This window comes from Ambystoma mexicanum, chromosome 7q (assembly GCF_040938575.1).
Source record: "Ambystoma mexicanum isolate Mex_15411 chromosome 7q, UKY_AmexF1_1, whole genome shotgun sequence".
Classification (NCBI taxonomy): domain Eukaryota; kingdom Metazoa; phylum Chordata; class Amphibia; order Caudata; family Ambystomatidae; genus Ambystoma; species Ambystoma mexicanum.
This window is the reverse complement of record NC_090941.1, coordinates 679,730,238-679,758,218: the sequence shown is the minus strand read 5'-3', so window position 1 is coordinate 679,758,218 and position 27,981 is coordinate 679,730,238. Positions and strand designations below refer to the sequence as shown.

The following is a 27,981-nucleotide window of genomic DNA, read 5'->3' as shown; positions in this document are numbered from 1 at the left end:
ATATGTTATGTTGAAGGGTCACCTTTTTATGTTTCAGCATGTTAGGATCTCTCAAGATACATTTTTCAAACGTGACAATGTCTCGGGAATGTGGTTATCAAGTGGGGTAAAAGATGGTATATGGAGACCTGAGTCTATTTACCTCATTTGATCTAAGTGTTACTTAAAGAAAGTTTGTAGCCGCACAGTTCTCAGAAATCTACAAACTTGCATCTCGGTGTCAAACCAATCCGTCTGACAGTACAAACGAGAGGCCTTTTTAGATAATGTAGAAATCTGGGCGAATGAGTTCTATTTTTGCCCAGTTGAATATAGGCATGGTTTGGGGGTCATTCATTGTTGAATGAGACACAGGAGACTGTCCTTCCATCTCCTCCCTATTGCATATTATTGTGCCCATGGTGGAGCCTCCATTTTTCTCCTCGGAATCCTCCTCTTCCTAAAAAAGGGGAGTGGAGGAGTTAAGTCATTCCTAAATGTAGGTTGTTGGTTGTACCTGGTATGTTCCTCCAAAGGGAAGTCACTACTCGAATCTGAGAATGTGCCCCACCCACCTTCTTTCAGAGGGCCTCTATTGTGTCGAGCGTCCTACTTAATGGTTTGCAAGTAGTTATCCGATGTGCAGGGATATACTTGTTCTAATTTAAATTCACGAATATCCCTCAAGTCTTTTTAGTTATGGTGGCAGATTTAAAATCATCAGAGTTTAATATCTCGCAGTTGGTCGCATGCATTAGTTAGCGTGTTGGATAGGAACTTTTCTTCCTCTAAATCTAGAGCTCTCTGTATCCCTGTGCTCACTCTTTGGGCCTTAGTCGTTGTCAAGATCTTTAGATCGTGACTACACTTGGTAGCAATAGGACAGAAATGTGTAGTGCATTCCTAGGCACCTAAGAATAGACGAGGTTTGTTTCTTACTATTAGGCTTGCTGGTATAATATTGGCCTTTAAGTATTCACGTAAGAAGTGTCAGTGGAGCTAGGTCTTGAAGTGCTTCTTCAATTTTAGGAGTTGTTGCTTGTGTTGGAATTGAAAACAGTTTGGTTCGTGCCCGTGGGATCGAAAAGTGACGGGCCCCTGATCACCTCTGAGATTTGTTGTTCTGTATAGCTCAGTTGCATTTTCTGCCATACTTGGATGTAAGATAATCTGGAAATAAATATATTGTAGTAAGAACTATACATTTATTCAGAAAAAATGAATATTTGTATCATCTGTCTCCTATTTAGTAGGAGAACAAAAACTGCTACAGTTCAAGGTTGTCACAAATAAAATGTATAAACACAAAACGTACTCATTACGAACGAGGCTGAAGTGTTGCTCTAAGTTTGCATCAGGACCATGATCATCCTCCTAAAGAATGGTCTTGTAAGGAAATTAATTTGTAACAAAGATATATATGTATGTATGTATGTATGTATGTATATATATATATATATATATATATATATATATATATATATATATATATATATATTTCAGTATTTATTTTTTCTTTTTGCGTTCCGTACAAACGCATGCTTTATTTATTCGTTAAAATCACATAGAACCGTATTGAAGTATAAAAGCAACTGTGAGAAAAAGTAAATGTGCCATCCATTTGGCTAAAGAAACGCAATGAGGTTTTAGTTTAAAATTCAAGGTTAAGTAAAATTATGAGGAGACCGACGTTTTTCAAAAACTCATAGTGCAAAAAGAGGGGGGTCAGAAATGTGAGGTGGACAAGTTTGTAAAGGTCTCTCAGCTTGGGTACTGGTGGTATGTTTGGGGTTCTAATAAGGCCACCCCACCAGTTTGTGGATATTTGCCCAAACATATACTTCATTCGTGGACCTTGTTTGGTTTAATGTCAGCCCTCTTTGTAAGTTGGCAATAGTTTGGTATTCATAAGATTGCTTAATTTGCCTATGAGCCTGCCTTTGTAACTTTGTAACTGTTTGGTATTTGTAATGCTTATTAGTTTCTCTTTGTACGTTAACCACAGTTCGGTATTGGTAGCGTTGCTTAGTCTGCCTGCCACTTGCTCACGAGTTATCCAGCCTGCTCTGAACTCATAGCTTGCACTGGAGTGCCCTGGAGTCACTTGCGTGGGTTAGATTCACCGGGTAAGCCACTTCCTGGTGCTTCTCTCTGTATTTACATTACTGCTGCACTTGTGACACCCGGCGCACCTTCTCCCTTTGGTCGCTGCCACCTCAGCCACATTGGTTTGGAGTCATCCTGACTCCTGAGAGTCTCAGGTGCAACTCTGCCACCTGAGCCTCTCAACTGCTCACACTACACCTGCATTCCGCTGCACCTGCTCTGCATGGCGTCCTCTTGGGTATGCGGTTCTTTCACACACTTCCAGCTGCGCGACCTCTGCAGTATAGGATAATGTAGGCACAGACCCGCTCATGACTAACAGCGGTCCTGGCATCTTCCAGCTTCTCCACTCCTCCACTCCTCTCCAACAGCATACACAGCCTCTGCTTCTCAAACTGCTTTGTCTTTTTCTTTCTCTCCTACCTGAGGGGTCCTTTTATGCCTCCCCCTCTCCCTCAGGTCATTCTGGCTAATTGGCTGACCACTTCTACATCTTGGTTCTTCTGTATCCCTCTTTCGAGGGGATTGGGTCCTCCGACGTATTCCATATCTATGACATGTAATCACCACAGCTGTGCTGCTTCGGAAAAATTTTCCTGCGTCGATGACGTCGATGCACCGTCGTCGAGGACCTCCTCCTCCGACGTCATCTGATGTGATAGGTAGGACGCACAACGCCCGTAGCCTCAATTCCTTTTTTTCTGCGAACGTGTTGCTTCGTGAATCTCGGCTAACGCCTCGACTCTTTGGAGTTCTGTTCTTCTCGGTTCTTCGAACCTGTTTGTTTTTGTGAAAATCCTTCGTGTGAAGATGTCTTCTACTCAGTCTTCGACCCCGCGTCCGGGCTTCAAGAAGTACGGGGAGTGTGGGTCCAAGATGTCGGTGACAGACTCGCACGACGCCTGCCTCTGGTGCCTCGGGGAGGCCCACGACACGGATGACTGTATCGACTGCCAGTCGCTCACGTCCAAAGCCTTACGTGAACGTAAGAAGAAGTTGTCGGTAGGTCAGGAGTCCAAGCCCAGGAAGTCGAAGTCTGCGGGTCTTTCGACGGATGATTCGAGAGGTGACTCTCCGCGTCATCGTCGGAAGTCTCGTGGGTCTCCTTCTAGGAGTCGGTCTCGCCACTCCTCAGCCTCTTCGAGGCATTCTCGGAAGCGTCGACACTGGTCGTCTTCCAGGTCCTCTTCGGAGGACTCTGCCCGGCACGTCGCTTACCCCACCAGCCGTGCGACGCCGGAGGAATGGGCTTCCTTCGGGAAGAAAATGCTGGCGATTCTTGAGTCGCAGGGTACTAAGCCATCCGCGCCCCCGAGTGGGGTCGGTCGTGAGAGGTCGAGAGACACCGCTCGCAAGAGTGGTCGGCACGAGTCACGGGAGAGGTCCCGTTCGGACAAGGGAACTCGTTCTCAACGTACCCGTTCCAGGTCCCGGTCCTCGACGCGTTCGAGACCGTGTGCACCTGTGGTGTCTTCGAAGAAGACATCGACGTCAGAGGCGTCGAGGGCGTCGACAAGCTTTCTTGAGGCTCCGGCTCCGAGGAAGTCGTCGAAGCCGTCGACGCTCAGGTCGTGGAAGGACACGCTCGGAGCTCCGGCTTCGAGGACTGTGTTGACGCCGCCGATGCTGGCGGCGCTGCATCTGACATTGACGCCGATCCTCTCGGCGCCGATGCCTGTTCTCTCGACGCCCTCGCCGCCTTTCGAGGCCGGGGTGTCGGAGGTACCCCGTGGCACGGGGGAACCCCCTAGGAAGGCTCTGGTTAAGAGCAAACACTCTCGGGTGCCTTCTTTTCGCCACCTGGAATATATTTCAGAGGCGGATGAGGATTCTGATGGCCTGATTCCTAGTCAGGTTCCAGATGAAATTGTCTCGGGCCGTAGTGAGTTTGACGATTTGAGGCAGTCACTGCATGATGCCAGTGGAGTTTTGTAGGCCTGAGCCTGGCTCTCATGCCGATTCCTCGTACGGACGTCTTATGGCTAGGGTTTCTGAGTACTTGGGATGGTCTGCTCCCCCAGGGGAGTTTGTGCAGGATGATCTCACAGACATCCTTGATGTTGGTCCCCCAACTGACCCGGTACTGCCGTTCCATATGGCTTTACAGAGAAGGGTGGCGGCGGCTTGGACTGCTCCGGAGAGTCTCCCGGCGGTGGGCATGTCTTTGTCGCGAAAATACCGTCCAGCCAGTAGCGACCCCTGCTACTTGACCAGGCACCCCACTCCGGAGAGTTTGGTGGTGCAGGCGGCCCCGGCCCCGGCAAAGCAGGCGTCGTACCCTACCATCCCTCCTGATCGGGACGACAAACGTTTTGATGGCTGGGCGAAGAAAGTGTTTTCTTCTGGTGGTATGGCGCTTCAGGCGGCCAACTCCATTTGTGCCTTATCTCGTTTCACACACACTCTGAGGAACTGTGTTGCGTTAGCGGCTGAACATATTCCCAAAGGGGACGAACGGGATGGTTTCCTTGCTCTGGTCCAGGATGGTAAGGATGCCATGTGTGAGTCCGTTCAATCGGGTTTGGACTTGGCTGAATGCGTCAGCAGGTCTATGGCGGCGAGCACCGTGATACGCAGGTTTGCGTGGTTGCGGAAGTCGGGGTTTGCTCCTGATGTGCAGTCCCGGCTCCTCAACATGCCCTTTGACGGTGAACACCTTTTTGGCAGCAAGGCTGACGAGAGCCTTGAGAGGTTGCAGACCTCAAAAGCTGCAGCGAAGTCGTTGGGTGCTGCAGTGCGCCAACCTCTGCCTTTTCGTCCTAGGGGACAGCAATGGAGGGGTGGTTCCTTTCGCTATTACTCGTCCTTCAGTAAAGCGAGAGGAGCTGGCAGTCAAAGAGGCCAACGCAGGGGTACCAGAGGTGGACGACAGGGTACCTGTGGTGCCAAGGCCGCTCGGGCAGTTGCCTCTTTGCCTCAGGTAACGCCGCAGCCGCTACTACTCAGTCATGAGGCCATGCCCCATGGTTCGCCGGTTGGGGGAAGGCTGGCGCAGCATCTTGTAGAGTGGCGTGCCATTACTTCAGATGTGTGGGATCTGGAGATCATAACCCACGGCTACGGTCTTCCCTTTCGGCACAGGCCTTGCGACAATCCACCGGGGAACCTCTCTTTGTAGAGTCCGGATCCGCTCCTTGCGCAGGAAATTCAAGCCCTGCTGGAGAAAGGCGCCATAGAACTGGTGCCTATAGCGGAGAGGAACAAGGGATGGTATTCCCCTTATTTTTTGATTTCGAAGAAAGACGGGGGATTGAGACCCATCATGGACTTGCGCGGTTTGAACAAACTCCTAAGGAAGGACAAGTTCAAGATGGTTACTCTCTCTCAAGTCCTCCAGGCCCTTCAGCTTCAGGACTGGTTGGTGTCTCTCGACCTCAAGGATGCTTACTTCCATGTGCCGATCCATCCCAAGCACAAGAAGTACCTGAGGTTCGCGGTTGGCGACTCGCACTTTCAGTTTCGGGTCCTGCCGTTCGGATTGACCTCCGCCCCGAGGGTTTTCACCAAGCTCATGGTGGTGGTGGCAGCGCATCTCAGGCAAGGGGGTATTCACGTCTACCCCTACCTGGACGATTGGTTGATCAGGGGGAGCTCTGCAGTGCTCGACACTTCCCTGGGGCAGTGTTTTCCTCCCCAGGTGAGGGCTCTTCACATTCAGCAGATGGTGCACAAGTTTCAGCATGCCTAGACGCTCCCAGCGTTAGAGTTCTTGAGGTTGCTCGGCCTCATGGCATCCTGCATTCTTCTGGTGCCAGAGGCTCACCTGCGGATGAGATCTTTGCAGTGGGCACTCAAGAAGATGCAATGGTCGCAGTCCTCCGGCAGGATGTCGGACCCGGTTCAGGTGCCGCCCTCGGTCGCCCGGGACCTTCTGTGGTGGGCCGTCGAAGGCAACTTGATGAAGGGGGCTCCATTTTGGCTTCCCTGGCCGGAGGTGACGATCGTGACGGATGCATCCCTCACGGGATGGGGAGCTCATGCCAACGGGCTGACAGTCAGCGGTCGTTGGTCTCCGTCGGAGTCCAGACTCCATATCAATCTGTTGGAGCTGAGGGCCGTCAGGCTAGCCCTGAAGGCTTTTCTGCCGACTGCGCGAGGAAAGAGTGTCCTGATCCTGACGGACAACACAGTGGCCATGCACTACCTCAACAAAAAGGGTGGGGCAGGGTCACTTCCTCTGTGCAGGGAGGCGATGCAGCTCGAGTTCTGGGCCATCAAGCAGGAAGTTTCGATCTCGGCTGTTCATCTGGCCGGAGACGAAAACGTGACGGCAGACACTCTGAGCAGGCAGAGCACGATCTCTCACGAGTGGGAGTTGGCTCAGGAGATTCTCCTGGAGATCTTCGCCCTTTGGGGGACCCCTCAAGTGGATCTCTTCGCCTCCAGTGTCAACCGGAAGTGCGAAAGGTTTTGCTTGCGGGAATTTCCTCCAAAAGGAGCCTTAGGAGACGGGTTCGTGGTGGAGTGGTCATTCCTGCTGCTGTACGCATTTTCTCCAGTCCCCGTCATCCCGCAAGTGCTGCAGAGGTTACGTAAATTCGATTCCCGGATGATCCTAATCGCTCCGGCGTGGACTCTGAGGACGTGGTACCCGGACCTTCTCGACTTGTCCATCTGCTCTCCACGTCGTCTTCCCTACCGAGACGATCTGCTCTCACGGGAGGGGGGTCAGGCTCTCCATCCAGAGGTCAGATCCCTCAACCTTCACGCTTGGCTTCTGAAAGGTTGAGGTATAAGGATTGGGACCTCCCTGAAGACGTGATGGAGGTGTTGCTTTCGGCCCGAAGGCCAGCAACAAAGTCTCTGTACCGTTGGCGTAAGTTCTGCGACTGGTGCAGAGTTCAGAATGTGGATCCTTTTGCATGTGACATCCCCATGGTTCTGTCCTTTTTACTTTCTTTGGCCCACAGGGGCCTGCAAGTGGGTACCTTTAAAGGTTACCTGGCAGCGCTGTCCATCTTTAAGCGCTCGTCTGACGAGTGTTCTTACTTTAAAATCCCTTTAATTTCACAGTTTCTGAAAGGGCTCACTAATGTGTTCCCTCCGTCACCTTTCCCGTGCCCGGTTGGGATTTAAACCTTGTTATGGGTGCTCCGTTTGAGCCTTTACATTCTTGCCCTTTGAGGCAGTTAACTCTGAAAACTGTGTTTTTAGTTGCGGTTACTTCCGCTCGCAGAGTGAGTTACAGGCACTTTCAGTTAAACCACCCTTCACTGTATTTCACAAGGACAGGGTTGTCCTTAGAGTTCGTCCTCCTTTTCTTCCGAAGGTAGTGACGGAATTTCATTTGGCCCAGAAGGTGGTTGTTCCGGCATTCTATCCTCCTCCGCATCCTGGTAAGGAAGAGGAGAGGCTCCATAGCTCCATAGGCTTGATCCTAGGAGAGCTTTAAGCTTTTATGTTTCACGCATGTCCCGGGTCAGAGTGGACAATCAACTCTTTATTGGTTACGCTGGAAAGCGTTTGGGGCAAGCTGTGACGAAACAGACTTTGTCCCGCTGGATTATTTTGGCCATCTCGGAGTGTTACCGCTTGGCGGGTAAGGACCCACCAGCTGGCTTGCGGTCCCATTCTACCAGGGGTATGGCTGCATCTACTGCCCTGCAGAGGGGTGTTCCTATTCGCAACATCTGTGATGCAGCCACCTGGGCTTCAGTACATACATTTGTATGTCACTATTCCCTCGATTCCATCCGAGGACAGGATCTGGCTTTTGGCAAGGCGGTCCTTTGCTCTGCTATTTGATTGGCAATTCTAAATTTTGATTCTAAATTCTTTCCCTCCTCCTTGCTCTGGTACTGCTTTGGGAGTCTGTCATAGATATGGAATACGTCGGAGGACTCAATCCCCTCGAAGAACAAGTTACTTTCTTACCTGGTAACGTTCTTTCGATGGGATGGTCCGACGACGTATTCCATATCGCTCCCTCCCTGCCTTCCCCGCTGCAGAATTTCTTTTGCGATTGCAGCTTACGTTCCGCAAGGCTTTGTGTCTGACTGGCAGTTGACTAATGTCACACGTTCTGGGGGAAAAAACTACAACTGAGGCTACGGGCGTCGTGCGTTCTACTTATCACATCGGATGACGTTGGACGTCGGAGGAGGTCCTCGACGGCGCATCGACGTCATCGACGCAGGACGCAGACGCCGAAAAAAGTTTCCGAAGCAGCACAGCTGTGGTGATTACATGTCATAGATATGGAATACGTCGTCGGACCATCCCATCGAAAGAAAGTTACCAGGTAAGAAAGTAACTTGTTCTACTCGTCTCAGTACTGAGTGAATTATGGGACTCAGTCCGCATTAAAGTTTTTCTCTACTCTTTCTACATTGCAAATTTGCTTTCGACTTTCTACAACGTTTAACAAAGGCTTATTCTCAGAGCCTTAAGGCCGGGTTGAGAAGAGGAACCTAGTTCTTTACTCATAAGACTTCCCTTCTTATACAACTTCCTCTTATTAGGATTTTGGGAACTGGGCGGATTATAGAATTATGATGGCAACAAGCCATTACATACTGTGGTAATGGTTGATTGTCCTCTCGACAAGAGGTTCAATAGTGTGTCTCATCCCATAGGTTGTCCCCCCTCTCCTGACCCTTTTCTCTTCCTGGGTGATCCTCCCACAGTATAGCACCCCAAGGTCAGGAAGAGTCTGCCTTCCCTTGGCCACCCGGGAGGATACTTTAGGTAGGGTTTCAGTGAGGGATCCATAGGATTAATCACAGAAGAGGAAAGGAATAGGTCCAAACATTGAAAATTCGTATTGGCACTGTAAGGAAGGCATGGTATCAACAGCAAGATGGACACCAGTGACCACAGTTCAAGGGTGTTTATTGAGCTTCAAAAAGGGTATGATAAACGCCTAGCTAATCCTAAATCTACACATGGGAGCAAGCTACGACCATCAAATAATAACGCAGTCCTAGTGATGTCTTGTCAAAATAAAAAAGCCTATACTAAAAGACTAATAAAAAACTATTGCCAATCCTTAGCTCTAAATATAAATAGTTTGTCGAATAATATTATGAAAAAGAAAGGTGTTCAAAATGACATGTCGGGATGTTCAGACCGTTGCCCTCCCTTCCCCACGTTTTTAGCACTGGGAAGGGCAGTTCATTCGAGCATAGCACAGTCTATGGATTATTTAGCACGAGTATACAGTTCGATCATTAGCATCGGGCCCTTCTGTGCGCAAGTCTCTTTACTTCTCAAAGTTTCTTCATTCAAAGGGTCTGATGCAACCAAACAAAAAGAAATTACAATTGTTTTCCTCTTGGGATTTTCACACATATTCAATTTAGGTGATTCAGTATTCCCCGGGATCGCCCTCAGTCGGGCTCAGATCCCTTTTTCCACAATGTTGGCAGGATATTCTTTTCAAGTGACTCACGGTTCATCCTGGATCCCCGTCAGCCGGGTTCAGATCCCTTGAGTACACAATTGGTCTTCCTCAGCCGGGCTTGGACCAATTTCAATTTACTTCAAGCATCAAACACTTTTGAATGTGCACAGGGTTTGGCTTGACCCGTTGCAGGACCACTTCGACTTTACAATTCGTTCTTTTTAACCTTTGTCACGTTTCAGTTGGATACCCAACAGAGACTTTCGAATGAACACCCACGTGGTGTCGGACCACTCTGTTTACAGTATCAAATGTTTAGTTTCAAAGTTCAGTCACTCATCTGCTGCTTTACACTTCATGCACTGTTCTCTCCAATTTCCTTTATACAATGTTGCTGCTTGCAACCTTGATTTCTGCACACCCCGGGCTGGTATAGGTCTCCTCAACTCACTGGATGTGCTGACTTCACTGGCGTTGCTTTTTTGTAGGAGCCAAGGAGAGTGCCACAGCGGCAAATGATTCTCCCCGCCTTGACTATTGACAAGGGAGAGCCCTGGGTACCTCCACACACAATGCAGGTTTCTTCAGCTTCAATTCCAGGTCTTGCGTTTCCTATTTTCGAAGACTCATGAAAATGATGGTCTTTTTGGTGAAAAGGTCAAGGGCACTACCATCCTTGCAATACTCTTCGGTTTCACCGTTTTTAGCCTTGTGTTGAACTGCCATCCTGGAACTATTTCCTTGTGTGCTTTGCCTCGCTCAGTGTGCTTTCGTACTCCGCCTTTTATCCGTGTGGGGAAGTGTGATGGAAGTCAGGTGTGTGTAATGATCAGTAATTGCCTGAGCCTGCCTGACCATTGTATTGGGATGCGTCGGGTATATGGCTTGGGTGTTCGTCTGTTTTCCCTCACAGTGATTTGTCTGTGAGAAAGTTTTCGTGTTGAAAAGGGGGTGGGGAGGTCTCTAGGTATCCTACCTGTTACAGGGAAGTGGATACTGTGTCTCGCTATCCGGTGTCAAACTTCCACTTTCTGAAGACCCCTCATCCAGGTGATCCTCCCGCACTGGTCCACTCCCAGGAACTGGATCCAAAAGCGTTGGCCATGTCCTGGCTACCTGGATGACAGATCCCTGGGGACTAGCGGGTGAGACACCTTCAGGTTTCTCTCAGCACATGTAAAAAAAAAAGTCCTGTAAATATAAACCCTTTTAAATGGTTTAGTAAAGACATTTGTTAATTGTATAAAAAATATTTTAAATATAAAGCGCTAACAGTTAATTAATTTGAGGTAGTGCAAGTACATGTTCTCAGTATGTCGTACTTGGTAGATAGCTGAACAGCGCAAAAAAATCGTGGAGGCTTGAAATTAAATATTGACACCACAAAGTTACAAAAAACTCTAATGCTGTCTGATCAGAGAGGGTTTGTTGATACTTAGCGAGGAAAGAAGCGTTGACATTTCCATGGAGACACCGATAGATGCGTACAGAGGACCTTCAAATGAGACGTACAATGGCAGTGTTACAAGAGGCCTAAGCGTCTAACGATGTCAGTTTGAGTAGCAGTGATCTGATTTACGCGAGGACACTTGAAGCAATGGATCAATATATAAGATTAGCACAAGATGGAGGTTTCCGACCCATGAGTTTCGTGTCTGTAAATGTGAGAAAATCGAAGGTAATATGCATTGGATTTTTTTTCTCGGATCGATGGATATATGTTCAAAAATACATTCCCGATCCTTTGGGCCAATACAATTCCTGAGAGAATTTCCCCGTTTAAATAGATTGCAATTTAAAGCATGGACAAATGGAGTATTGGTTATGGAGAGTCTGGTTGTCTGGATAGGAGTATTCTCGAAAAAGCCAGGTCTGGTGATTGGCATGCTGGAGCCAAGGGACTTGCAGAAATGTCTGGAAAAGGTGAGACTGAGTAAGTAGGCTGCCTCTGACATACTGGACAGTGGACTATTGGTTGAGGATTTTCTTTCTAAGTTTTGTTTCGTTCACAGGGTCATAACACATAAAGGGGGCGGTCTGGTGGGTGGATCAGATTGTTGCTGTGTGCTGTTGGAGTAAGCATGTAGCTCTGTTGATTATCCTGCAGGAAAATAAAGCTCGGTCTTTTGCTACTACTCTGAATTGACTAGCCTGAGCGATTACTTTACATGAGAGAAGCCTTCTACATGCCATATCTCGATAGGCATTAAAGAAATAATACTTAACTGAAGAAGCAGTTTTGCACTCGTAAGAGGAACATCCCAGATGAGATGTACAATTCTTCAATTAGTTCACAAGTATCTTTTGGTTTTAACTTGTTAAGAGTTTGAATGTAATAATTGAATGCGTCCTTTTGCTTTTTTTTTTTAGTATTGATATAAAGCGCTCACCATACTTTGTGTATCATTGGTGGGATTTCAGGAAATATTTATATTGCTTTCCTCTTGATAGTTTGTTTGCCAAGCACTAATTAATACACAGCATTGTTTGGTGTTATTAAAATGCATTATTTTCTATGGAAGCTCTTATTTCCTTTGTAATGTACCTGTCCGTTTTCACAAGGCATGATATATATTATGTATGAATCTTGGTGATATGGTGATGGTTAGCACAATTAACATTGTGTTCCAGATAGAATTTTATGAACGTTGTTGGTCTATTTTTCCAGAGCTCTCGGGTCGTTTTCCAAAATTTCAAACGGGAAACAAAAAACTACAAGTCCCTGAATGTGGAGGGGGCAGGGGGAAACAAACTGGATGGCCTTCTCTTGTGTGGCCATGCGAAACCTGAGAGCTCTGCATTTCTCTGATAATTGGATGAGATAACATTTCTTACTTTTTCTGATAATTCTGAACTTCATACATACAAGGACTAGGGAAGAATGTATCCTTGATGATTGGCACTCCATTAACAATTCTTCTGTCCCGAAGAAGGCACAGGAATGAATTATGTACCTTATCATGCCGAAACTGTGATTACTGTTGTGATTTTCCTTTTGGGTTTGTCAAATATTGTTTTTGTGGATTTAATAATTGAGTAGATGTTGAATAATTTGTTTTAGGTTTGTTTAATCGATATGTTTTAACAAGATACAATTGTTTTGTTATGCAGTGCCGTTGATATGTGCTTTTAATGTTTTTCCTGGTAATTGTTAGTGATTGTACATGTTCTGTCAAGCTATACCGAAATTAATTGCCTTTCTATTTTTGTTTTAATACAAGCAGTACTTTTGAACTTGAGGCGGTACACCTAATCATTTATGTGGGGATCTGTCTGGACATTCGCAACAGCTGTGTTTATGCATCTATCCTACAGCAACTCCAGCAATGCTCAACTGACTATATTTTTAAATTGTTTTACTTAAGCTTGGCTGAAGACATTAACATAGCATTTGAACAAAAGACCCTTTTTCTTGGCATCTCTTTTTCCCCATGTGCTCCGGTGTGTTTTTAATGTTACTGCTTCCAAAGTTCCTTCCCTCCTGTACTGCACCCAGGTACTGAATCAACATGTGCCGATAACAGAGAATCTTTTCACTATACTTTGGTATACCACACACCAACCCAATTGGCGCTGATACAATTGGGCACGGAAGCACTGCTGGTGAATGAACATGACTCTATTTGAAAAGGCCCGGCATCTAACTGCTGTATCATTCTCCAACTCTACTTCCTCCCTCCCTCCCTGTGCTTTCCGGCACCCTCCTCATGTCACATGATCCTGCGCACAGGCTTAGGGACATCACAAGCCCCCCCCCTTTTTTTTAACATGTCAACTCTCAACTCTTAGTCTGTCTCCTCAATGAGTCTGTGCGGTCTGTTTCTCGCTCTCTGCGGCCTTCCAGTGCTACTGTCCTCTGTCAGGGCTAGGTCCACCCGGCCGCTCTGCTAGGTCATCACCCGAGTCCTCCCCATCACCTTTGTACAGGGTATCCCAATAGTCCGGATCCGTCTCCTCTCCTCGTGATCTTCTCAGGATGATACCTGGCGTTTTCTAAAAGTGTGATGAATTGGGGTCCAATTCCTCCTGTCTCCTTCTGTGATACTGAGGGACCCCTTCACTTACGTAACTGTCCGCAGGACACCTCTGAAGGCTGCGGTCTGTTTGTGGCTCCGGGGTTTTGCATTATCACTGTGTCCCTGGGCAGTAGGGCTCACTCTAGCTTTCCGTGTGGCATCTGCTCGCCACTTCGTGCTCCCCTTGGCCTGGGCATCCTGCTCACTCATGCCCTTGTCACTGGCGTAGGCCTCTTCTGTGAGTGTAACATGTGGTAATCGTGTCTGGATTTATCAGCCGAACATGACCTCAGATGAGGCCCGGCCTGTCGTGCTGATAGGGGTGTTAAGGTAGTCCTGAAGCAGTTAATACACTGCCTTCTCTACTGGCTCCTGTTAAATGGGCATGTTTCAATTTACTCATTATAATGTTCATGTCTTTTGCTTCTTGGTTTGTTGCTATGCCAAAGTTTTCTAGAAGGTTGTTTTCAGGTCAATGTTATGAATTGCTATTGCTTTTTGACTTTTCCATCACACCTTTTCTGCCCCCATTCATTCATTCATTCATTTATTTATTTATTATTATTATTTTTATTATTATTTTTGTAAATATAAATGTTTTTTAATTAATTTTATTAATTTTTTTTCTCAATATATTTTTCATTATTATTGTAAGGATAATTGTCTATTGTATCTCTTTATTGCACTGATTTCTTCTGTTAATATTTAATAAATTGGTTTACATTAAATGGGCAATCTGTACATTCTGCTTGATCATGCGCATGAAACCTTCCACTGTTCCATTTCCCGAGGGCCACAAAGGCGTGACCCTTTGGTGCTTGAACCCCTTCTATTGGGCAAACGTTTTGAAGTCTTGTCCTGTGAAAGGTGGTCCATTGTCAGATTTGACAACTCTCGGTACCCCATAGGCAGTTAACATTCTATCCAGCGCCGGGATAGTATGGTAGGCAGCTGTACTCACCAATTGAATTTCCTGGAAGCAGGAGTATTTGTCCATTGCCACTAAGATGTATTCGCACTCCTCAATGAGACCAAAGAAATCAATGGCAACCTCGTCCCATGCTTTCTCTGGTAATTCGGTCGTGCGCAGGGGTTCCGGCCGGGTGTACGGGTTGATGACTGTGCAGGCAGTTCTTGAGGAGTGTTCCACTTGAGTGTTGAGTTGGGGGAACCACACCTTTTTGTCTCGGCATTCTTTTTGTGGACACTATCCCCCGGTGACCCTTGTGAGCCAACTCTAGTATTCTTCTTTGCAGCGTCTGGGGAATGACAATCTTGGCTCATTTGAGTAGTATGCCGTCCACTGACAGTGTCAGTTCCTCTTTGACCAGGACGAGGCTCCCAATGTATTGTTGTACCTCCGGTCTGACAACCTCTCCCGCCTGCTTGGCCTGTTTCCACTGGGCCGACTCCAGACACCTGATGATGGTCTGGACCGATTGGTCATTCTATCTCCTGCCCAATGTCCACTCCTTTCGGGGCCACCTGAATGATGTAGTGTATACAGTGCTCCAGATAAGATTTTTTTTTAAGTTGGGAGTAAAACAATTTTTAGGGAGTAATTCGTATTGCAAGTAAAAATCTTTTTACTGAAAAACCAAAGTTTTTGTTATATATTGTTTTCCAGCTAGTTATTCATGCACATGAAAAGATGCATGTTTACGTCTTACAATCAGGCAGTTCAAATAGTTTCTGTCTGTGGTACTACGTGTACTACTGGTACAAACATATCCATGGAGTTGTGAGGGTGAAAGCAGGGGTGCAAGATGCTATGTCGTCTTCCTATTTTTTTTTTTTTGGTGCTGGGAGTATTTTTGCTACACGTTTTTATTTTATGGGAGTATTTGCTAATTTTTTGTGAGTAAAAGTGGTCGATACTCCCCTTATCTGTAGGGCTGAGTGTATGTATTGGTCAGCAATGGAGGGACTTGAGACAGCCCAGGCGATGGGATGACGAGATAGAAAGTCATCCGGGTTTTCCTCCTTTCCTGGTCGATCGAAAATCTGGAAGCTTGAATCTTGAAGCCGTAAGCCCCATCTCGTGATCCTGTGGGGCATTTTCACTTGCAGGTTTCCCTAAATGAAAAACAACGCTTGATGATCGATGAAAGACTTGCCTTAGAGGAACATGAAAATGTTTGCCGGCCCATACTAAGGCCAGACCTTCTTTCTCAGCCTGCAAGTAAGTTTGCTCTGTTTAGGAGAGACACCTGCTGGCGTAAGAAACAATGTGTCCTTTCCCTTCCTCCATTGGCTCTATCTGTGTCAGTATTACACCCAGCCCCACTGGACTGGCGTCGACTACGAGCTACGATTTCCTGGCAGTGTTAAAATAAGCCATGTTCTCTGCAGATGAAATGCGTTGTCGAATGCTCTCGAATGCTTGCTGGCACGAATGGAGTCTGTTTCTTCGTGAGGGATCTGAGGTTCGTTCACCGATGCAAAGTCTTGAATGTAACGAGTGCAATAGCTGGCTAGCCCCAAGAAGGAATGCAGGTATGTTGGAGGGAGGCGTTGTGTTGTTGAGTGCAGCGACCTTCTCAGCGTCTGGCGTCACGCCCTGAGCTGAGAACATGTGTCCAAATAAACAGAGGGTGCCTTTCCTGAACTCTCACTTCTTCCTGTTGAGCGTGAGATGGGCTGCTTGCAGCGCCATGCATACCCTCGCCAGCTTGTTGTGCTGCTCTTGATCTTTCCCACACACCAGTATATCACGGCTGTAATTGAGACGTTTGGGGATATGCTTAATGACATTGTGGATCTCGGCCTGAAAGATCTCCTCCGCTGACGACACCCGAAGCTAAGGCGCTTGTATCTGTGAAGGCCCAGATGAGTGACGAAGGTTATGTACCTGGACTCTTCACTGAGTTCCAGCTGTTTGTAGCCTTTGTTGAAGTCGATCTTGGAAAATACGGTCGCCTCATCTAGCAGATGGACTATGTCTGTGATTCTTGGGACTTGGTGTCGTTCTCTCATGATGGCCTTGTTTGGCCAGCACATTTGCATGCATCATCTCATGGCATCAGCGACACCCACGGGGTGGACCATGCTGCTGGCTTGATAATGTCCTGCTCTAGCAGCTTATGTAATACAATATTTATTTATTTTAAATTCAAAGAAAATCGCACACTTTTAATATAGGGCAGCAATCACCAATGGGGATAATTACAATGCAAACTGATGAAATACACTTGGTTGACCTTCTACTAGAACATATCCAAAGCACAGATGAATAGGAGGAATGCTACTGTTCAGATAGATAGCACCCGAGTTAAGATTTCTCCCTGCAATGCTCCCTCAAACCCCAATTAATTGTAATTTAAGTGGATAGGAACGAGCAGCAAGGAGTCAGGGATATTAGGAAGCAAACAGAATTAAAATATGACCTTCCCTCACAAAATAAGAGACAAACACTTTGCAATTGCATAAAATGACACTCGGAATTGGTAAATAATTAATTTGACGTGTGGTTGAATAAATGAGTTAAATATGATTTATCACAGTCTCAGGGAAGTAATGTTATGGGTGAAATAGACAGAATCGGAATGCGTTTTTTAGGCTGGGTGATATATGCACATAACAGGGATAATATAGAAGTGAAGGGATGACTAGCTGAATAACTGGATGAGATTTGCAATGTGGAAGTAGATTTGGTTTTGGGAAAATAAAAGCAATTAAAAGAGAAAATTGGTTTGGAAAGAAAGGACAAGTTTTATTTAAACTAGATTATGAAGACTAGATTGTTAAAGAAAGACACAATACGCTCCAAGGTTAATTTGCAAAGTTCACCTTTTCACTCCTCGTTCAGTTCTATGTGGGAATTACTTAACGTATTCAAAATATGACTAAGGGTCTATGCAAGACAGAAATGAAAAGAAGAATGGCGCTAACACTTGGAGATCAAGGACAGGAGGCACAGAGAATTCAGATAGTTTATTAAAAAAAAAAAGTTTTATTATTTTGAAAACAAATAAACAATACAAACCAAACTTGCAGCATTATTTACAACAGACTCGTGAACATCAATTAACGCACGTTACTGCTCCCCAAATCCCTCCCCCCTCAAGAGCTTATTTGCATTTCTCGTTCTGTATCTGCTGCGTGTGGCCGGGTATCGCTTCCTTCCGAAGCTGCAGAATCCACCAATGTGCCAAACAGTCCTGTTATTAACATTCTCCAAGCCATCAGGTTACCCACTTCTTCCCCGCACTTGCTACATGCCTCCTGCCACACTACCGTTTCAGCCTCCGCCCATTTTTGCAAGTCCCGCCACCATACCTCAACCCGTGGCTTGTGGCACTGCTTCTAGCCCATGGCAATCCTTCTTTTAGCAAGCACATATGCCAGGTCCCTCAGTTTCCCAACATGTTTAGTATTCCGTGGTCTGGGAAACCCTCCCAACAGGCAGGCCCAGGCCGTATCTATGGTGAGCGTGAACCCTTTATCCGCTAGTTTTCGTGCCACTTCCCCCCCAAAAAGCTTCAATCACTGGGCAAGACCAGAACATGTGTGTCATATCAGCATTTTCTTCATCGCATTTTGGGCATGCTTGTCTTCCCACATCCCATCGGTCATCTGTGCCCCCACCTCCGCTTCCCAGTCCAGCCTCAAATGAGTCAAACCCTTCCCCTCCCGGGTCATCACCATCTCTTACAGTCTAGAGATCTCGTGCCATCCTTCTGATATGTCATATATTGTTCCCATTAGGACGTCTGGCTCCTCCGCCAGTACAGTTTCTGGCCAGGTTTTACGAATAGTCTGCACTAGCCTGAGATACGTGACATATTGGCCTCTGTGCAAACCTGCCTCTTCTCCCAGTTCTTCGAAATCTTTAATAATCCCTTCTTGCCATACATCTCCTAATGTGACCAGCCCGACCGATTCCCAATAGGTCCTAATTATCATTCTGAGTTGGTTGTCTCCCCCAGCTAAGGCGACTAGCGGCACCTGTGGGGAACACGGGTACGGGTTCTCCATCAGTTGGCATACTCTGCGCCACATCTTCCACCCAAGCCACATCATACCCGGGCGTTCTTTAATTTCAAGTCTAGGCACCCAGATAATCTCCTTTAGGTAAAACGGGGTGCAGTCCTGCCCAAACAGCCTAAATTCAGGAGTTACGTCATCAGAGAGCCATTTGGTTACATATTGCAACTGACTAGCTACATAATAGGCCTCAAAATTCGGCAGCTTAATGCCCCCTCTATCATGGAAGTTCTGCAGCTTCCATAGCGCCACTCTATTGCGAGTGCCATGCCATAGGAAGTCCCTGCACATGCTGTTCAGTTTGACAAAAAACTTTTTGGGGTATCGAGTATGGTATATTACTGAAGAAATGTAACAGCCTGGGCAGGACCACCATTTTGAGCATCGCCCCCCCCGTCCCATCATCGCCAGCGGCAGCTTCTCCCAAAACTTCATATTTGTTCGGATTTTTTTCACAGCCACCTCGGTATTATGCAAGTGTTCCCCCTACACCGTATGATACACATCTATTCCGAGGTTGCGGAAGGAATCAGCCGCCCAAGGTACGGACACCACTGGCAACCGCTCTAGAGGGGCTCCTGTGTAGCTCCCCAATGGGAACATGCTCGATTTTTGGGGGTTCACCGCTATGCCGGATAGTTCTGCATACTTTTCCATAACCTCTAGAATATACTGAAGATTATACTCCGGATATTTCAAATATAGTAGTAAATCGTCAGCAAACAAGGATATTAGGTTTTCTCTCCCCCTACCTCAATACCGACCATGTCATATTGTTGTCAGAGGTACACTGCCAGGGGCTCCAGGGCTAGAATGTATAACATCGGGAACCAGGGGCACCCTTGTCTGGTGCCTCTACTGAGTTACCACCTCTCAGATATCACCGATCCTGTGCGTACTCTGGCCAGTGGTTCACTGTATAGTAATTTTGCCCACCTACCTAACATAACCCAGCCCCATCCCGTATTCTTCCAGGGCCTCCAACAACCATGGCCACCTCACTGAATCAAAAGCTTTGACTGCATCTAGGGACACCACCGCCATTTCCCCCTCGCCCGGTGGAGTCGCCTATGGTTGTGGGTTATATTTCTGTTGGGGACATAACCTGTCTGGTCGGGTGTATCAGTTTGCTAATAACTCTACATAGCCTATTGGCCAGGACCGCCGTCAATATCTTGCTATCCTGGTTCAACATTGACTACGGCCTATAGGAGCCGCAGCTATGCCCTGGCTTGTTGGGCTTAGGGAGCGGCACAATTAACGCTTCTCTAAGCGATTCCGGCAGCCGACCCATCTCAAAAGACTCATTGAGCATCTCTAGCATAGGGGGGAGTACTTTCACTGTATATGTTTTATACAACTCGCCAGGGAATCCGTCCGCGCCTGGGGTCTTGCAGGTGGGCAGCTGCTTCACCACCTCCTCCAATTCCTCTAAGGTAATCGGTGCGTCCAGCTCCTCCCTTTCTTCAGCACTAATCTTAGGTAATTCCATGTCTTTTAGAGTTTCTCTAATCTCCTCTCGATTGTCCCCTCCTCTGTCCTCATATAATGTCCTATAATAGTCCAAGAATGCCTCGTTGACTCCCTCCTGGGTGTCAACCACCTCCCCGCCGCCTTTAGTTATTGTTCTAATCGGGGGGCCTAGGGGTTTCGCTCTTATATAACCACGCCAACAAGCGGCCAGTTTTATCCCCTCCTGCATGTTGCCTCTAGACATACTTCTTATAGTTAAGGTTGCAGAGCCTTTCCCAAAGCTCTGCGCACCTCTGCTGTAACTCGAGTACAAGTTCCGCATCCCCTCCCGCCCTGTTGCTTTCGCGCTCCAGTTTCTCTTCTGCTTCCTCTAGTTCCGTTAGGGCACCACCCTGTAGGCCTTTTGACTTAGCAATAGCAGCACCCCGCAATACCACCTTAAAGGCTTCCCAGAGCGTGCGCGCTGAGTTTACGCTGCCTGTGTTTACCTCAAAGTACTGTGTGATCGCATCCCTGATATCTTCCCTGAAGACCGGGTCCCGGAGCGCCTCCGCCCGGAGGCGTCATGTCGGTATCCGCACCCTGGGGCGGCAGCACTGCCAACTCGGCACCAGAGGCGAGTGGTCCGACAGGACCCTCGCTCTATAGTCTATTTGGGTGGTCTCTATCACCACATATGGCGTGGCAAAAAAGTAATCCAGCCTCGTATGCAGCTGCTACGGAGCTGAGTAATGCGAGTACTGTTTCATTAGGGTGTTTCAGCCTCCAAACATCTGCGAGCCCAAAGTCGTCTAGTAATGTCTGCAATACCCTGGCCGCTGGGGTGGGCCTATGAATCTTCCCATCAGATCTGTCTGCCTTTGGGTTGAGCACACAGTTGAAATCCCCTCCCCAGATAACCGCTCCTCCCATACACGCGCCCAGATGAGTACACAGGGTTCTAAAATACGTCGCAATGTTTTGGTTGGGGGCATACGTATTCATAATGCACACCTCTCTATTCTCTACCAAAGCCTTTAATATGACCAACCTCCCCTCCGTGTCCACCACCTCTTGTGTAAGTTGGAGCGGAACGTGCGGTGCCACCCAGGCCAGCACTCCCCTAGCATAGGCAGAATACGGAGAGCCTACTACAGTACCTCTCCACTTCTTCCCCACCAGTTCCAATTTTTGCTGGGTCAAATGTGTTTCCTGCAACAACGCAATATCAATCTTCTGTCTTTTTAAGTACATCATGACTTTGTTTCTCTTTAAGTAACTGTTAAGTCCACTGACATTCCATGTTACGATCTTAAGGTCCCCCCTGGCTCATGAGTGTCTTCTTGCCTTCCGTGTAGCGACTCCCCTTTGCCCACGTGATACAGATACAGCTCTCCATCTTTGCTTGTAGCTTCTCGTACCAGCTCAAACTCCCCATAACTATGTACACAGCAAATTCCCAACTTCCCTCCCCTCCCCCCACCCGTCCCTTCCCGAACATCAAACACCCCCACTGCTGCCCAGCTCCATTCTCGGAACTCGGGCACCCCCACATCTAGCCCTGCAAGCACCAAACAATGCACAGAGCTCAGTAGGGTGAAGTCGCCCTAATGGCCACTTAACTAAAATTGTTGTGGGGTAAAGAGATCTGCTCTGTAAGGCTCCCGTTAATTCAATAATAACTACAGTGCTTATAACATTTAGTGCAATAGTCTGACCTTCTCTACTGAAGGCTGCGCAAACGACTATATTCAAGTCTCATGTGCCGCGCCATCTTGTGGCACCTTCCTCGTGCATTACTTATCTCTTCCGTGCTCTTTCTCCGTTCGAACTTCTGACTCCTGGGGACATCCCTGCGCATCAAGCCATCCCATGGCATCCTCCGGGGTCTCAAAAAACAAAGTTTTGTGTTTATGAATGACTTTCAATTTTGCCGGATACAGTAACATATATTTGTGGCCCGCCTCTCTCAATCCCCGCTTTACCGTCCCAAAGTTCATGCGGCTACGCTGCACAGACAGGGTATAGTCCGGGTAGGCCGTGATGTTTGCTGCTCCTCGTGTAATCGTTCCTCCCTTACGAAAGTGTTCCAATATCTTCTCCCGATCACGGTAATTAAGAATTTTGGCTATCACCGGCATAGGCGGGTTCCCCGGCGGCGGCCTCCTTGTTAGAGCTTTATGTGCCCTTTCCACCGCAAATCCTTGAGATAGGGCTCCTCCGGGTATCTCTTGCAGTAGCATGGACTCAATGAATTCCGTGGGATCGTGGCCCTCCAATCCCTCCGGCAGGCCCACGATGCGGATGTTGTTTCGTCGGGCTCGTCCTTCCGCCTCCTCCGCTCTGCTCTCCAAGTTGCCCACTCTTTGTATCAGGGCATGCAATTCGGCCTTATGGGAGGCGCAATCCACAGTATTCGGGCTAACTTCCTTCTCAAGGGACTCTGCGCTCCGCCAAGGCCCTGACGTCTTGTCGGAGTAGATTAATGTCCTCCTGCACCTCTCCGACCTTGAGGTCCAGTGCCGTTTTCAGTTCAGTGACGGCTAGTTCGTGTTTAGATTCCCAGCCCGCCCAATCGCAGCTAGGACTTCTTGGTTAGCGCCTGATGTCGTCATGCCGCTTGCAGGCGGCTTGTCCCTGCTCTTGGTATTGTCTTGACCCGGGGACGTTTTAGCGAAGTCGTCTAAGGTGGGCTGTTTCGCCTTCGGCCTCACCGTTCTATTCGACATGACCCAGAGGACCTGTATTTTGCACAAATGACAAATGCGCACTCAGTACGCCCCTTTCGCTCGGTCACCGTGCGGCCTGCTCCTTCCTTTGTTCTGGACATTGGTCGGCCATTTTGTGTCGTCTTTCGTCTCCGGCGCTCCTTATCTTTTCCACACATCTCTGCTGCCGTTCTTCCTACACCATCCAGAAGTTCACCACGCGTGGCCCGATCATTCACACGCCGACATATGTATTTTCAACGGTCGTCGGCCCATCGTTACGCACTTTTTCGCCCGGATCATTAAAGGATCTCGGGAGCTCCTCCAGATCACGTCCTCCTACATGGCCCTCGTAGCCACGCCCCCAGCAGCTTATGTAGCTCCTCTTACGTTTGCCTCTGTATATTCACGGGGATACCTCGATAGCGTTGGGCCACAGGGTGTACCTCAGGGTTAATGGGTAGGGTGCTCTCAGTTCTTTAGCTTCCCTAAGCCCTGAAAAAGCATGGAAAGCAGTTGTTTTGCTGATGGGTCGATTATACTTGGCACAGTAAGATTTCCGTTGCCCAGCAGGGTAATCTGATGTCTGCTTGCTGGGAACCCCTTTGCCCCTTCATCAAAACACTGCTGCTGTGCCTGTGTGGTCACATGCTCCTTTCCTGCACTTGGGCTACTGCTTGACATGTGCCCCTAAATGACACTGAGGCAATTGCTGCTGGCCTTCTGTCCCAACACCCCAACTTCCTTATGAACTCCTCCCTGCACCACTGTTGCTGCTGGCAATCACTTCCACTTATCTGGGGAAAACTCCTCCCTTCATCCCCTTCTTCACTGTAGTTCATGCTCTCTGGAGGCAGGCTACTTAATGCACGTCCGCCTCATGTGAGCCTGCGTGAGCTGCATCCACTTCCTGGCTCTCCCCCGAGTGAGAATGCTCACCTTCTTGCCGGTGATGGTGGCCTGATGTGCCACATGCTGCCGCACCTGCTCCCGCTGTTCAAGGGCGGACCTTGTGCTGCGGGAGGCAGATCTGATGCGGCTGGTGCTCTGGGGCAGGCAACACGGCGAAGCCACTCTTGAAGCAGGTTGCACCCCACAAAGCGCGTTTCTCGCTGTCACTGGTACACCACACCACACCAGCTCGGCACGAGCAGGGTTGACTGCCTCGTCGCCACTTTGGTATCCCATACGGCAAACTAATTGCAGCTGACAGGCGAGCAGGCACTGCGGGTGACTGAACATGACTTCATTTTAACACTGTCAGTCTAGAAAAACTAGACACCCCTCGAACTGAAGGTAATGCATGAGAATTGGTTGGCCGAGGACCAACCACCTCATTTAAAGTGTTAAGAATATATGCTCATTAGTCATTACGTAGCTATTAGCTCAACTAGAGTGCGGCCATTTTAAGATGACCAGAATCGCCATTTTGTTTTCCCTCTGCTCTCTCTAACGTTGCCACTTTGCCTCATGTAAAACTGCTTTGCTGTAGATATTATTTTGCTTCAGTGGTCCAAGGTTACTAAAGACATGTTGAAACATTACGCTGGAGAGCCAGACAGAAATGCCCGGTTCCCTTCCTCACATATCCTTGAAGGCAAGGAGCAAGGCATTTTAATCAGTACACGGATGCCAGCGAGTCTCTTTAAAAGAATAGCAATGTACAAAACTAATATTAAAAGGTTTGAATTATGCTCTTCTTACGGCCCCCCTTTCTGAGCACTGTGAGGCCCCAGGGAGCAAGCTGACCTCTAGAGCGTGAATCGAAACCAGGAGATAGTGAGGCCTGGAATGTGCCAGTCCCCTACGCGCAGCTTGCCCATGAAAACAGAAGCGCTGTGTTCTCTCAAACAAAGAATGGTGTCTGTAAATTCGAGATTGCAAACTGTTACTAAATATGGTAGTCTGAGGTGTCATATTCGTCACCATGGTCAATCATCGCCTCCAATTCAAAGGGAATGAATTAGGGGTGGCATTGAATGTGTCATTACTGATTATAAGATGCTCATTTTGTATATATGTAACTGATGTAAAATTTTCGCTCTCTTGTGTCCCCCGAGGTCTGTTAGACACGTCGCGGGGTTTGGGACCATTTGGCCAACTGGGACTATTTGTTTTGCAATAAACCCTAGATTCTGGGAATACAACCTTGTGTCTGGTGTATCAGTTTGTGTGTGGTGATTGTGCCTTGTTTCCACATCCGAGGGTCCCTGAGGGGCCCCTTCAACTGCTGGCTTCTAACTGCTGTACCATTCCCCAAACTCCTCCTCCTCCCACCAAGTTCCCTCCCCATGTCACGTGACCCTCCGCACAGGCTTCAGAACATACACATAAAATGGCCAAAACTGGGTTGCTCTGCTTTTTTTATTAATTATTTTTGAGGTCATGGGATTATGTGGAATGGCAGTGGAGCACTGCTACCATGTGCCCTGCAGCGGCGTCCTATAATATCTCATGGCATTCAAACGTCATGAGGACCAGAAGACATGCTATGCCTAGCAGAGGCCTCTAGTCTGTAACCTCACTGGATGCGTGCTGCTACGATTGCATGTGAGCATTGGGTGGCAAACATGATGCCTGCACTTAGCCGATTGGAACAATTTTTGCACGTTATAAAAATGCTGGGCTGTGTTGATTTGGACTGACAATTCATCTGCCATGGCCTAGGTCAACAAACGAGGGGGTTTTGGGTCCAGGGCCCTAAATGTTCTGGCGGGTTGCTTCAGGGTTTAGGCTGAACAGCATTTGCTTTCCCTAGAGGCGGTACACATTCAAGGGGTGTATAATGTGGTTGCGGATCACCTCAGTTGGGTGTTTCTGGTATGCCCGGAGTTGATATTGTCTGATCTGGTGTTTGCAGGGGTTTGTCGCCGGTTCGGGACTACACTCTTGGATATGTTTGCTTCCCCCTCCTTGGCCAAGGTTCCCAGGTTTTGCTCACGGTTCCCGTCTGTGGGGAATGGGGGTGAAAGCCTTGATTATAGAGTGGCCTCATGGTCTCCTGTATGCCTTCTCTTCTCTTGCTCTTATTTCCCCGGTGGTACAGAAAATCTACTCAAGTTCTCTGCTGGTGATCTTGGTGGTTTCCAGTTGCTCATGGATCCCCAGGTGCGGGAGGTCGAGATGATTCCCTGCTGGCCTTGCCCTGTTCCGGTGGCAGGAGTTGCCTGTTATCCACTGGTCAGCTTGGATCCTGAGAAGGCATGGTTCTTGAATGTGGGGTTCTCAGCTCTGGTGGGGGAAACCATTCTCCATTCCAGGTGTCCCAGTACCTTGAAAGCCTATGATGGGTGTTCGGCCCATTTTTTCAGCTGGTGTGATGGAGCCGGTGACACCCCCCCGCCCCCCTTTCCGGGTTGTGGTGGCACAAGGGTGTTGCGGTTTTTGCAGTATGATTTTAATAAGGGGTTGGCAGTGGGCTGCATTGGAGACCCTGTTGGAAGGTTATGGTGTTCGCCTGTTGGTTTTGGGTCTGGTGAGTACATTCCTTAGGAGCATGGCATCTTCCAGGCCTCCTGTGTTCAGGTCCCCAGATCCCCTGCCCACTTGGATCTGCCCCTGTTGTAGCATTTCCTTCAATCGGCTCCCTTTGAACCAATTGGCCTTGTGAACACCTCTGATTGCCATCACTGCTGCACAGCGTCTTGGGAAGATTGGGACTCTCCTTTGCCGCCTCCTTTTCTTCGTGTCTTACCTGAATGCTTGGTGTTGAGGTGTGATCTCTGGTTCTTGCACAAAGTTGCCACTAAGTTTCATTTGCCTCAGGAAGTGGTCCTACCAGCCTTTTTTCCTGATCCTCTGTCCCTGAGGAGGTGTCTTGGCACTCCCTTGATGTGCATCGTACGGTCCTGGAGTGCCTGGCCAGGACGGAATCTGTTTGGCTTTCCGACAGGCTTCTGTTGACTTTTGGTTTAGCTGGTGTGGGAGGAATGCTTCGGTTGTTTTCATTAATCATTGGATCAAGTTGGTGATTTCTATGGCGTATTTGGTCTCTGTTCTTTCTGTCCCTCTGGGTGTGCAGTGTCATTCAACCAGTGGTATGGGCGCTACCTGGGCAGACCACCATACCTTTATTACGCATTACAGGCTTAATTTAGGCACTTCTAGGGATGGTTCCTTTGGTGTGGGTGTGCTGTCTGTGGCCCAGCTATGATTTTCTGTTGTTCAATTACTTAATAAACTTGGTGTTTTTGCATTGATTCCTGAATATCGTCTTGCTTCTGCTTTCCTTCGGGCTCTTCCACTTGATGTGGCTTGAGTATACCTCATAGCCGAGTACTGGGCCGTGGAAGAGGGACGTGAAGGTAATGCTCAGATTACTTACTGGTAATCTTCTTTACTCCTAGTCCTATTTTCTCTTAACAGTACTACCGACCCTCTGTAACCTCTCGTGGTGTAGATGGGCCCAGTGTCTGTACAGGTTTGCTATGTATTGGTATATTGTGGGTAAGTGGGAGGTTTAGAACTCCCGGGAGAACAAAGTTCCTTTTGGAGAGGCGGGCCTTTGGGTACTGTGATGAGGAAGAGTAGGACTAGCAGTAATGCAGATCACCGATAAGTAGTCCTTCTTTTGGCGGGTGCCTACTACTGCGGCCCCTCTTTGTAGTCTTGTAGATTGTGGACATTTGTCCTCTGCTCACTGTTAAATAGGATTATCCATACAGTGGGCCTCATTCCGAGTATGGAGGTAGTCATGGCGCTATTTGCGCCATAACTATTTCCCATACCGGGTCCGGGTCCGACCTGGTTCAATGGGGACTTACAGGTCCATTCCGACCCTGGAGCGAACTGTAAGTCTCCATTAAAAAAATCCATTCCCCATTCCCATTGAGCCCCCATAGGGCTCAATGGGAATGGCAGAAGTAGCTAATAAGAGTACCGCGGTTCCCGCTAAGGGTGCCTGGTAAAACCAGGCACCCATTGCGGGACCCGCTAAGGGACCTCGGAATAGGGCGAAAAGGGATTACCGGCACCGATGTCCTTAACGGTGCTCGGTATCCCTTTGCGCCCACCTCGGAATGAGGCCCAGTATGTAGCCTTTGCTTGCACAGTGTGCAAACTTAACATTGCCCTATAGTCAGGGCCGGCCTTAAGGGCAGCGGAGCCCTGGGCGAAATGACACCCCCCCCCCCTCGCCCACCGCGCCCCCTGGTTAACAGGGGGCGGCGCGGAAGGGGGCAGGGCCAGGATGGGCAACTTTTTTTTTTTCTTTTTTTTATAACCTCCTCGCTGAGGCGAGAAGGTTAAATAGGTGCCATTAGCACCCCATTGTCATTGAATGAGCCCGCCATTGCGGGTTCATTCAATGCCAATGAGGCGCCTGCCACACCTTCTGCCACCACGCCAGCTCGGAGAAGCGCTTGAAAGCTGGCGTGGTGGGGGGCTAATTGCG

At 48.2% G+C, this 27,981-nt stretch overlaps 1 protein-coding gene across 2 annotated transcripts in view; it reads left to right on the top strand.

The window, feature by feature from the left end:
- The window catches only part of NUP58 (nucleoporin 58), an 891,091-nt gene that overhangs the window by 90,541 nt on the left and 772,569 nt on the right, over nt 1-27,981 (top strand). The window lies entirely within an intron of this gene.